Here is a 14,562-nt window from a genome sequence, read left to right on the forward strand (position 1 = left end):
TGCATGTGTTTCCTTTCCGCAACCCCATTTTGTTGAGGGGTATGAGGGCAAGAAACCTGTCAACTTATTCCTTTATCCCCAAGAAAGGCAATAAACTCGTTTGATGAATACTCTCCCCCACCATCACATTGTAAATACACAATATCACAGAAAAACTTTGTTTTGACCATCGAATGGAATTTCCGAAATAGTTGAAAAACTTTATGCTTATGTTTCAAGAAATATATCCAAGTATAACGGGAATAAGAATCAATAAAGATAACATAGTAACGACTACCAGAAAGAGAAGGAATAGGTGCAGGTCCCCAAACATCGGAACAAATAATCTCAAATGGCTTTGAAGACCTTTTATTAATAATATGAAACAAAAGAACATGGCTTTTGCAGAGTTCGCACGGGGAACATTTATTATTATCTAAAAAGAAACATAAACTAGACTATGGAATAAGACCATCAGATACATGACTTTCAACGAAGCCCCCGACTACAATGGCCCAAATGACTGTGCCAAATATCTGGCTTATTACAATGAGATGAACTAAAAACTTCCAATGAAGGGAAAAACAAAGACTCTGAAGGCGAAGACACTGAAGAATGCTTGAACAACTTCAACTGGAGGACTGGGGCTGAAAGTGAAGACATTGAGGGAATCTTCTTGAAGACGTACATGTTTCCTTGTCGCTCCCCCTTAGTGAATGTCTCCTTCGTTTGTAGATCCTTAACATAAACAGAAGAGGGAGTAAATTCGACGAAAGAATTCATATCGTCAACAAGTTTAGCTACAGAAACAATATTCTTTTTAATATTAGGAGCAAGGAGAACATTAGACAAGTGAAGTGAGGACTCTCACATAGGGATATGTGCACTGCCAGTATGACTAATGGAGTGATAAGTTCCATCTCCCGTAACTATACTACCTTTTTCAGAATAAGGCAATAAGTGAGATAACTTACCAGCATTACCCGTAACATGAGTGGCAGCATCGAAATCAACATACCACTCGCCTTGATAATTTTGCTTGATCGTCATCTGTGACAATGCTGATAACAAAAGTTGTTGCATATCTGTAGATGGCGCTTTCGTGTCCACAATAGTAGCTGACTTATTTTAAATTTTGTTTATTTTTTCTCTATTTTGTAGATTAAACCAACAATCAGCTTTCACATGTCCTCTTTTGTTACATAAGAAACTGTTCCTTCAGAGATCTTCAGATCTCGCTGAACACACGTCTGGTAGGGTTCCGCAACCTAGAGCTCTGATACCATATAAGATTTCGTGTAGGGTTCAGCCTTCACTGCAGAAAATAAAGAAAAGAGAGAGAGAGAGAGGAGGGAGATAAACAATGGCTGGGGGTGGCGCACGTTAACCCGACCTCCCATCCCTAAGCTTTATAAATAGGCAAATATACAATAGCTGAGATTACAAAAAAATTACAGGAATGCCATTAATGAAATGGCATTGAGCATGTGTTAGAATATTCAACGTGCGTATGGATCTGGATCCAGATCCATACGCATACTATATTTTAACAATTAGGTGCCTAATGCACGATACAAAATGAGTTTGGTTTCGGGTGAATAGCTTAAAAGAACCGATTGGGTCATGTCTAAATTATCTATTTGGTGTAAGAAGTGATTTTGGTTCTAGGTATACACTGCAGAAGCTTAATTGGGTTGGACCAATGTTATCAGTATTGGTGTGTATCGGCCTGTATTCGCAGAAAATTGATACACTTCATTCTTGAATCAGTTAATTTTTAATAAATGTAAATAAATACTAAAATGAAAATTTTTAATATTATTTTAATAATTTTAACACATGTCATATTATGATTGACACTAATATTTTTTTATTTTTATTTTTTGGCCGATATGAAACAATTTACTTGAGTATCGCCCACATAGTTGAATCAGTGGCCAAACGATTCAGGGCTGATACTGACAACATTGGGTTGGACAAACCATAGACTTGACCTGTTTTGGTCAACTCTAACAAAAAATATTCTAAAAGATTTTTGCAAGCAATAAGTTGAGCCCAAATTCTATTACTTTTTTTTTTAGGAGGAGCCTTACCGAAAACCAGGTCACTTAATGCATGGGTTTGCTTTCCTGCAAGGCAAAACTCTAGGTTGAGGACATGATCAATAGAGATTTTGATGCTTCATACACAAACTTAGAGGAAGGTTGTATGGGGTGACAAATACTGGCCAACATGAGTATGGAGTTGATCTACCTCCAAATGGATTAAATCCATCTGTACATAAACCTAGCCTAACATTTCTCACTTTCATTACGAAGGTCTGATGAGTACAATCAAAGTGCTTTTAAGCTTCTGCGTCAACATGATGTGTGATCTTGTCTTCATCATGTCGAATTTTATTTGCATGTCATCTCATATGTTTAGCTGTCCTCAAAGACATATACAATCGTTGCAATCTAGGGGTGAGAGGAAAGTAGCGGAGCGACTTGTATGACACTTCTTTTGAACTCGTACTACCATTGCCTCTTGTCTTTGGCTTGAACCGAGGATGCCCACAAGATGAACATGATCTGCGATTTTCTTGATATCTGAAATACAACATGCAGTGATTTGGACAAGCATCTATCTTTTGATACCTCATACCTAAAGCGTTGACCATAACCTTCAAACGATAGAAATTTTGTGGCAATTTCTCATCTTTGGGCAACATAGTCTTCACAATAGAGCACAGACGATCAAAACATGATTGACTCAAATTATACTCGGACTTCAAATTCATTAGTTGAAGAACTGCAGATAAGATAGTGTGACTCTCGCAACTATTCCAAAGTGGCTCATCAGCATATCTAAGTAAGTCATAAAATCTACTAGCTACATCGTTTGTTGTTTCTTCCTCTACCCTAGTTGGTACATCATTAGGACCCATAGTAGAACACAGTTCTGGTTCTGCTGCATCAAATATCAAATCCACATATGAATTATCGTGCACCACATCCACCCGTGCATCAAAATTATTCTAAAATTCTTCACCATGAAGTATCCAATTCTGATAATCACTCACAAAACCCTTCATGTATAGATGATGTTTAATGTCATGAGGTTCTATAAATCGATTATTCTTACACATCGTGCAGGGGCACCTGATCTGACCTGTGTGATCTATTGTACTAACACTTGCCATTGCAAATTCAATAAAACTGTCAACACCATCCATATATTCAAGTGATACCTCATTGTCAACTATCCTACAATACAACTATTCATGGTTTGCAACTATTTTGAATGACGAATGTTACAAATACTATCCTAACCAGTTAAAAAAGAATCATAAGAATGCTATGATGAAAAAAATATCTAATTTATCATGCATTCATAGTGGATGTAATGATTTGATATATATCACACACACACACACACACACACACATATATATATATATATATATATATATATATATATCATTCAATCACAAAAACTATGATGCAAAACCATAATTGATATTTACACTCATCATAAGTATATTTAGAATGATGAAATCACATTCATCAACACGATACATTCATTTAAAGCATGTTTTCATGATATAATTTTACATGGAAGGCATAATCAAGTTGAAAGTAACTTCATGCAAGCATGCATACAATCACATCAAACATGACAATACAATCACTCATTCATACCACAACAATGTCAAACATGTAACTGCAATAAACACACTCCAATATCCCGCTAACTACTATCATAACTAGCATAGAATCCAAACTCCAAAAATAAAAGAACTTTCATTTTCATACATTCAAATTATGCTCAGCATGATCTCCGAACTCCAGTAAAGCAGTCCTAGATATCCACAACTAAGTGAGTGTGTGAACAAAAAACTGTTGCATCCAAGAAAGTAAATAACCTGTGATGCACTTGCATCACTTACTCACCATGGGTATTTACCCGGTTTGCATTTTGCTTGTTTCTTTTCGCATAGCATTTTAAGTCGCATGCGATGCTTAGCATTAAGCATCATGCATTTTACTCTGTTACGCACCTGCAATGCACATTACTCTTGTTGGCAAAAAACAAAGACACAGAGAGAAGCAAAAGAAAATAGGCTATCGACTAAAGACACATGCGAGCCCCCCTGTCGGCCGAGCAAACACAACGGTAGGAGGGAGGATCCCCCTTCCACTATTGCTTAAACAAGGGCAAGGGGGCGGAGCCCTATGCCAGAAAGTACCAACGGCAGGGGTGTGGGGCTCCCTGCCGGTCGAGCAAACACAATGGGGGGGGGGGGGGGATCCCCCTGCTGTTGTTGCTTAAACAAGGGCAGGGGGGGCTCCGCCCCCTTGCCAGAAAATATCAACGGTAGGGGAGCTCTGCCTCCTGCCGGCCGAGCAAACACAACGGCAGGGGGGCGGATCCCTCTGCCGCTGTTGCTTAAACACAAAGGTAGGGGGGGTGAACCCATGTCTGTCGAGGGAAAAAGAAGGACAGGGATAGAGCCCCTGCCGAAGTAACCCCAATGATGGCAGAGGCATCGCCCCTATGGCCAAAATAAAAGAGTGAGATAGAGATGGGGGCAGAGGCATCACCCCTGCCGGCAAATCCAAAGGTGGCAGGGGCCTTGCCTCTGCCTATCAGAAAAGATACAAAGGATAGGGGCACTGCCCTTGCCCTGTTGTTAGAAAAATGAGCGGCAAGGGCCGAAGCGCTTTCCTGACAGAGTGAGGGTAGGTAGGGCCTTGCCTTGCCTGCCTATCGTAGGGGGCAAAAGCCCCTGCCAACAAGAAACACATAGCAGGGGCGTCACCCCTGCCAGAAAGACACAGGCGATAGAGGAGAATCGCCCCTGCCGACCTGCCGAAAAAGGAAGGAACGAAGAGGGAGAAGACAATGAGGGGTAGTGGTTACCTGTGAGAGAGGTAGGAGGGTCTCGTCATCGAAACTCGCAGAAGCGAGCGACAGAAAGGGTGTTCTTGTGGTCGCCGGTGCCAAAACACGAGCAGAAGGGAGGGAGGAAAGCAACAATGGTATGGCAGCCGACGTTCGATTGGATGAAAAAGCAAGCGGGAGAGAGGGAGCGATGCAGAGTGACCGACGGTCGGTGGTCGTCAGTGGCAACAGGGAAGAAGGAGACTATGGTGGTGTTCGACAGCTTCGGTCGACAGCATCTGCTCAAAGGATGGCCGGCGGAGAGGCGGATTGAGTGACGACAAAGAAAAGGTAGTGGATCGACGGAAGAGGGGGGAGAGAGAGTAGGGAAACAATTTCGCACTGTAGATGGGCCGTTTTATATCAAAAAGTAGTGACGCCTTAGCGACAGAAAAATTTGTCACTATTTAGCGGCGAAAAAATTCCGTCGCTAATTTGTCGCTAAGTTACGGTGGAGTTTCAGACAAATTTTTTTCTTCGCTAATCCATCGTTAATTAATGGCAAAGTTTTTTCTTCACTAATCCGTTGCTAATTAGTGACTGATTTTGCGACGATAATATTTCGTCGCTAATTTTTTATTTTAACAACGGATAGTTTTCTCTCGCTAATCCGTCACCAATTTGCGATAAAAAAAATCTATCACAAATTTTTGTCGTTGGTGTTTTTCTTGTAGTGGGGCTCCGATGCTAACTGATGCCGACACACACGGGGATATGAGCCCCACATGCTTACATATATTCGGACCCCCAAAAGCGCACCTGCGTGTTCGGGGGGGGGGGGGGGGGGGGACATATAACCTGCTTAGCTAGTTGACAGGCCCCATCATGTGGTTATTCAAGGTACCTGAAGGGGTTCGAACATGCAATGTCCCAACACAAGGGAGACGTGCACAATCTGACAGGCTGGAGAAATAGGCAGACTCCAACCTATTAATTATTATTATAATTTTTTTTATTTACGTTTTTGAATCAGCCAAGACTGACTAAATACATGTAGTTACATGCCTTCATCAGACCTACAAAGCATCGGTGAAGAACGAAAGAGCAACAATCATGCATACATTTTAATCAACAAAACATGTGCATTCTCTACAATATATATATATATATATATATATATAATCAGTCCCATGCAACAATAATTAACAAGAACAACAATCATGCATAAATTTTAATTAACAAAACATGTACATTCTCTACAATCATATATATATACATATAAATATTCTTATTTAAATTTTTTATATATAAATTTTTTTTTCTTTTTAATAGTTCGCCTTATAATTTGACTAAGTGACTTCGTCACTCTTAACGTACTTTTTATTCGTTTTTTTTAAAGAAAATCACGGCCCTTATCCAAAAATGTATTCTCCAAAATGCTTTTAGAGTTTCTTTAATTTATTTTGTATAATTATATCAGTCCTAATCCAGGTTCATGGCTGGATATATGTGTAACACATATATCAGAAATCAAACAATATGCATCAAGCGTGCATAAAAAAGACGGATTAAAATGAGTACATACAAATCTTTAAAAAGAAAATGTTTTCTCCAAAACGTCTTTGAGTTTTTCTTTTGTATTTCAACCACACATCAGCCATGGCCAGACATGGCTGAATGTATGTATTTTCACACATATATTCTGATTATATACAATATACATGTACCCCATGACACCATGCATACACATAGAGACACTATGCCCTTACCTTGGAAAAATTGTAGGTACATCGAAATCCAAATCTGAAATTGTGTAAGGGTTCAGCTATGAAGTAAAATTGTCAGGGTGGTTCTTCTTCAAGCTGTGCTTGCACCAACAGGTACAACTGCTCTTTCAATGGAGTCCTTTCGAGAGGAGTGAAGGAGAAGAAGAGAGAGACACAAAAGAAAGAAAAAGGAAAAAGAAACCAAAAAGAGACAATGGGGGTTGGTGTGAATGAGGGGCCTCCTTTATAGATTCACACATGCAAATCCCTTTGAAATAGGGAAACTCTCCAAATGGGGGTCCCACCAAAACCGTGTAAGGGGTAATGTCCATTTTAATGACCCTCTTGTTTCCTATTTTACCTTTTCTTTCTCTCTTGATTTAAAATTTTGAAAACTTCTTTAAAAAGGTATCTCCCTCTAAAATGTTGGATGGGGTTTGTAGTTTCCAAACTTACCAAACCCTATCCCTTACGTAGATAAGAATAAAAAAGAATTACCTATTGTTATTTATCTTATTAACCCTTAGTTAATTAGGATTTAATTTACCTTTCCTATTTACCGTAGAATCTTAGGATTTTACCTAATTTATATTTATTTATTTATTTTTGTAACTGAGTAGGATAATGCAAGTAGGTAGGGGTATCTTACCCTACTTGGGGTCTTTCCTTGGTTGAAACCGGATCCAAACCGTATAAGGATCCAAATGCCACAGTGGGGCCCACATAGGAGGCATCCCACCAATTGCTAGGGGGCATCCCACCACTTGCATTATTTTTGTAATTAGACCCTATTACATATATATTTAATCCAAATGCACCTTTATCCTGAATTTCCCAAATTTACATTTTAAATGCAATTAAATTCCAAAGTCCATCTAAAATGTCCAAAATCCATTATTAAAACATCTCAGGTCCCATATCAGACTATATATAGGTTTTAAAGAAGTCAATTGGATTGGATACTATTCAATATCTGACCCGTATCTAAATTCAATAAAAAATTAAATACTAATAATAATTTAAACCAGATTTAAGTCAAGATTTCATTTTTTATTTATAGAAGAATTATGAAAAAAATCACAGTTGTTACACCCCCATCCATTCAAAAGTTCTTGCATATGATATTTCAATAAAAATATTATATAAACAGCTTTTGCATATCACACGGTGATAACCACATGCTCTCTTAAATGCAAGAAGAGAGAGAAGCATTTCTATACGAGTGTTGGATCTATCCAAGTGCTTAGCATCCTGAACCTAGATCTAGTCTCATCGAGTTAAAAAAAAAATGGTGACCTTGTCCGGGGGCACAAGTGTCAACATGGTTTTTAGTCCAAAGCATTAAGGGCCTCAAAGTCAAGAGACCATCATCACCGTCGGTTTCCATAATCCAATGGTCTGTGTCCCATTGTTTCTGTCAGGGTTTACATCCCGAGGGTGCATGGCGATGTCTGTTGGCTCCTTGTGCCTTTAAACAGAGGTTCGAGACAAAAAATGGTGATCTTGACCACGATGGTCTTGGGCTTCCTGGGCTTAGGCAGAGGCATCTTTGGCACCGAGACGATGAGCAGTCCGTTCTTAAGCACTTGGCCTCCATCTCGTCCTCCTTCTTTCTCTTCCCCTCCCCGCTTATACTGAGGACGTTTCCGTTCTTGACCTGAACGTTAAGAGGCTAGGTGGGGCTTTATTATGAGAGATGGAGATGGTGTCGAAAGAAGAGAAAATTTGTGCCGGCATGGGCATTGGCGTAGGACTACCACCTATCCATGGGGTATGGAACTGACTTTGGCTTTTCCCATGCCAGTTTTATGGTTCGATGCTTTTTCATCATCCCAAATAAAGGAAAATGGTGTGGATGCCAAGAATCCACTCTAGATCCCAAACAAGATCTTAGACTTAAATACAACCCAGGATGGATGGTGCTTAGGGTACGATTGGTTGTGTTTTTGAAAAGTAAAAATATTGTTCAAAAAAGATTTACTTTTAAAATCTCATAAAATTTTAAATCTTATAAAATTTAGTTTCTAAATCTTACTTTTAGATTATATTGTTGACAATACCCTGTAAAATCAAAATGGACAAGGAGCGTACCTGAATTCGCCATAGTTCGTGTAGGAAGTTCGACGTTCTTCTCAGCCGGTCGACGCCCACAATGAGCCCAGGCCTTAGGTCGACGGTGAGCAGGACCCTATTCCGCTAAGTCTGAATGCGAAACTGAATTTGGGCAGGGAAACCGCTACCAGTCTCTCATCATCCCAGTAGCCCCTAACCCCTTATTTGTAATGGGATATTAGGCAATTACGTGAATGTGGTCTCTCCACATTCACGTAACTCCCACCCACTATCTCCATTACATGGCCACTTACGTGACCCACTAATGGGTGTCAAACCGGGTTAGAATGTGGGTTGGACCCGTAACCCAAAATGTCCAACATTCTCACACTTGACCCATTGACACCAAAAGTGTACTAAATCGAGGTGAATACCGTTATCTCGATTTAATTCTTTATGTGGGTTCACATGCCACCCTTTATCACAAGGATGAATCGTATGAGTCAAGGATATGAACACCCTTTTATGAAATGTCATATTTCCTTGTACTACAATATAATTCACCTTCAGTGCTTAGGCATATAAAGAAATTACCTTTATGAATAGGTTGGTCTCTCACCTATTCTATTGGTCCTTTAATGTTGTTATTATGCTATTCTCTCTAACCCATATGAGAGATTCTTTATGCAAAATCAACAATAACACAAAACCTTAGAGAATCAAAACATAAACACAAATGTGATCACATAATGTATTGTCATACATCAGAAGAAATAAAAAAGACCCATCCCCTTTACATGTTGGGAATACAATCCCGGTGCTAGCCCTTTAGTAAGGGGATCCACAATCATTTCCTTCGTCCCAATTGTATCAATACACATCAGATGATTCTCAGTCCTTTCTTTAACAACAAAATATTTTAACTCTATGTGTCGACACAATGTTGAGCTCTTATTGTTATTTGAAAAGGATACGACTGCTTCATTGTCACAAAAGATCTTTAGTTGTCTCTCAATAGAGTCCACTATACCAAGACCCATAATGAAGTTTCTTATCCAAATGGCCTGTGAAGTAGTCTCATATAAAGCAATAAATTCTGCCTCCATGGTATGAGCAACAGTGGTAGACTGCTTTCCACTTCTCCATGAGACAGCACCACCCGCTAGAAGGAAAATGTATCCAGTAGTGGATTTTCTACTGTCAATACACCCTCCTAAGTCCGCATCAGAGTATCCAACAACCTCTAGGTGGTCAGCTTTCCTGTAGGTCAACATATAGTCTTTCGTTCCTTGTAAATAGCGCATGACCTTCTTTGTTGCCTTCCAGTGCGCAATGCCTGGATTTGACTGATATCTACCAAGCATTCCCACAACAAATGCTATATCAGGTCGAGTGCAAGTCTGCGCGTACTGTAAACTCCCAACTGCTGAAGCATATGGGACATCATCCATCTGAGCCTTCGCAATATCATCCTGAGGACAGTCCTTTAAGCTCAATTTATCCCCTTTTACTATAGGTGCCGAACTAGGAGAACAATTCTCCATCCCATATATTTTAAGAACCTTAAGGATATAGGATTTCTGAGATAGGCTAAGGACACCCTTAGTTCTGTTACGACGAATCTAGATTCCAAGGACATAAGTGGCCTCACCCATGTCTTTCATATCGAAATGAGAGGAAAGAAAGTCTTTTGTTTCATGTAAAAGACTCAAATCATTAGTTGCAAGAAGAATATCGTCAACATATAAAACCAAAATTATGAACTTACTCCCACTAGTCTTAATGTAAATACACTGATCAATAATGTTTTCAGTGAATCCAAAGTTCATTATTACCTGATTGAACTTCTTATACCACTGGCGGGAGGCCTGTTTAAGTCCATAAATTGACTTATTCAATTTGCAAACTAAGTTATTCGAGTCATCTATACCGAAACCAGGAGGTTGTTGCATGTATACCTCCTCATCCAGATCCCCATTCAGGAAGGCAATTTTCACATCCATCTGATGCAGCTCTAAATCAAAATGAGCTACGAGGGTCATGATTATTCTCAATGATTTCTTAGTTGAGACAGGAGAAAAAGTTTCATTATAATCAATGCCCTCTATCTGTGTGAAACCTTTTGCAACAAGCCTAGCCATGTACCTCTCCACATAACCTTTAGAGTCTGTTTTGGTTTTATAAACCCATTTACAACCAACAGGTCTAACTCCATCAGGTCGAGGTACAAGATCCCACACTTGGTTCTTTGCCATAGAGTCAAGCTCTTCTTTCATAGCATTAATCCAATGTGTTGATCTTTCACTTTCAGTGACTTCTGCAAATGTGAAGGGATCTTCATCAATGTCTATAAAATCATTTGATTCTTGTAAATACACCACATAGTCCGGATGGATAGCAGATTTTCTAATTCTGGTGGACCTCCATACAGGTGCTACAGATGGTTCAAAATGAGCCTCTGTATCCTGTTGTTGTTGTATATCCTCATCAACAACTAGATCTAGTTGGGATTGATATTCATTGACTGAACTTTTTCTTACATTACTCGAAGGAACAATGATAGAGAAAATCGGGTCTTTATCCTTAGCAGGTGAGAAACCTGAATCCTGCATTTCCTCAAAATTAATATTTTGAGACGCATCTATCCCAACAAAACCATTTTCAAGAAATCTTGCTTTATCTGTTTCTACTATCTGTGGTGTATGAGATGGACAATAAAACCTAAAGCCTTTCAATCTTTCTAGATAACCAATGAAGAAACCACTAGTTGTCCTAGGATCAAAAGCTTTTATATGTGGGTTATACAATTTAGCTTCTGCTGGACATCCCCATATGTGCATATATGATAAAGAAGGTTTTCTACCTGTCCATAACTCGTAAGGAGTCTTTTGAACAACCTTCGTAGGAACCTTATTCAAAATATGCATTGTTGTCCTTAGAGCTTCACCCCACAAGGTTAAAGGGAGGTTTGAGTGATTCAACATTGCTCGAACCATTTCTTTAAGCGTACGGTTTCTCCTTTCAGCTACACCATTCTGGTAAGCACTACCAGGCATGGTATACTGAGGTACAATGCCTTCCTCTTTTAGAAACTGCACTAATGGACCTTCCTTTTGTCCCATCTCAGTGAAACGACCATAATATTCACCACCTCTATTTGACCTGTCAACCATAATAACTTCACCGGTTTGTTTCTCTACTTCTTTCTTGAAGTCCTTAAAAACCTGAAAGACTTCTGATTTTTCAGATAATAAGTAGAGATACATATACCGTGAGTAATTGTCTATAAAGGTGACAAAATATTTTTCACCCGTATAACACGGTGAAAAAGGGCCGCATACATCCGTATGCACTATTTCTAACTTTCTATTGCTGCGTTTGACATCTTTCTTATATGTGTTAGACTGCTTAGCCTTTATGCAGTCAACACATGACTCTATATTCGTAAAATCAAGGGATCCAAGGATTCCCTCTTTCATGAGTCTTTGGACTCTCTCTTTCGAGATATGTCCTAATCTACGATGCCAAAGCAAATAGGATTGATCATTCTTTAGGCCACATTTATTGCCAATCATTGTGTTCTCAATGGAGTGAGATTCCTGAATTTGAAATTTGGTTCTTAATTGATACAAACCATCACACATATATGCAGAACCTATATTCATTGAATTTTTCATAATAATAAGTTCAAATTTTTTCAAATTTAAATACAGAGTCAAACTTATCAAGTTTTGAAATTGAAATTAGGTTCCGACTATAAGATGGAACATAAAAAGTATCGACCAAATCCAATATAAATCCCGACTCCAACACAATTCTGCAGGTCCCAACGCTCTTGACATGCGAATGCATCTTATTTTATGAGAAGATGCTTCTTTCATGCTCCGTTGGTTCCCTTTTGTTCAGAAATGCCTGCAAAGAGTTGGCAATGTGCGCCGTGGCACCAGAATCAATCCACCAACTATGCAATGGAACATGAATTAAAATGCACTCATGAGAAATGAATGACCTATTACCTTTATTTTTTAGCCACTTCTTGAACTTCAAACAGTCCACCTTCTTATGCCCTTTCTTTTTGTAAAAGATACACTTTATAGAAGGGCCTCCTAACTGGGATCTAGCTTTCGTCTGAGAGTTTGAACTCTCCCCAGTGGCTCTCTTCTGATTCTTTCTTTTGAAAGAGCTTTTCTTTAGCCTCGACCTCTGTTTATTCTTATAAGAGGCCATATGTGCACTTGGCACCCTCTCACCCTTCAATCTCTCCTCTTCCTCAACACACTTGGCCAATAGGTCATTAAAAGACCACTCATCATTATGTGTGTTGTAGGAGATTTTAAAGGGTCCATACTCAGTAGGTAACGAGGTTAAGATCAGATGGACTAAGAAGGAGTCAGAGATGGCGAACTTCATGTCATTCATTTGAGCCGCAATATTCCTCATTTCCAAAATGTGCTGTCAGATGTGATTGACACCAACATATTTCATAGACACTAATTTGGACATGAACATACTGACCCTTGCCTTATTAGAAGTAACGAACTGAGCCTCAATGGCTCCCAGAAATTCCTTAACCGTCCTACAATGAGGAATGGCGCCTCGAATGTTCTTAGCCACCCGAGATTGCAAAAACAACATGCTAAGTTTGTTCGAGCGCTCCCACTTCTCAGAGGTAGCCTTCTGATCGGCTGTGCTCTGCTCTGTAAGAGCCAGAGGTTCGTCAATTCTAAGGGCCAGATCTAAATCTATATAGCTCAAAGTGAATAACACGATTTCTTTCCAGTCAGAAAAATTTGATCCGTCTAAGATAGGGATACTACTTGAACCGTCGATATGGAAGGAACCTGATAAATCAAGGAACGAAAATGGAAAGACATTACTATTATTGCTCAGACGAGACTCGTGTTGAAAAGGTAAAAGTGAGACCCTTTATTTTCACCTTTTCTGAGACAAGCATAATTGAGCCATTATTGTTTCACTTTGGTGAAAACGACAATACTCATAATTGCTCCGTCTTTTCAATTCTCAAGGAATTGACTTCAGTTGGTGAAACTAGTAGATCATGAATCCAAAGGCAATTCAGCACTGTACCTTTGGGTACAAACATGCTTCATGGGCTGGAATACACATCTACTATCACACCCTGTGTAAATTTGGAATACAACGACCTACCTTTGGGTAGAATCGATGTTTCATAAATTCACACACAATCATATTTACAAATCTTAATACAGTCCAAAGAATCCTTAATTAACATGACTCAGATCACTTTGGTGATAACATGAATCAGTCAATCAAAATCTTTTACCGAAAATCCTATTCGTATTATGGAGCACGCCCATGCACACATTTTAATGCATGTATATTCATGACATAATATCAGTTCATACTTCAAAAAAAATGCATAAACTAATTGTCATAAATTTAGTTATAATTCATGCTTAAAATCATCATGCATAACTTAACCAACGCAAAATACATGAATTAACATGCATAAGTCATGCATTATTTAAAATAAATACTTTATAATGCATGAAAAATAACAAAAGCATACTCATATGGGTAAAACTCAGGGTTCACAAGTAGGAACCGGTCTAAAAACACTCTAAACCGGTCTGAAACCGCCCCGAACCGGTCATCTAAGGGTCCGAATCAGTTCTGAACCTTATAAACCTATACTTAATATGAACAAAAGTTCATAAAACCCTATAACTGTATGCCAAAATCCTTGTATTTCTTTATATTTATGAAAACAGGGTCTCAGCATCTCGGAACCGGTGAAAATCTAGAAAGAGCCGGTCAAAAACGGCTCTGAATCGGTTCCGGAAGGGGTCGGATCAGGTTCCTGATCCGATTCAATCTTAATAGTGTTTGGATCCTGCTTTTATGGATCCAACCCAGTTTA

This window comes from Nuphar pumila, chromosome 2, assembly GCF_984573655.1.
Source record: "Nuphar pumila chromosome 2, dmNupPumi1.hap1.1, whole genome shotgun sequence".
Taxonomy (NCBI): Eukaryota; Viridiplantae; Streptophyta; class Magnoliopsida; order Nymphaeales; family Nymphaeaceae; genus Nuphar; species Nuphar pumila.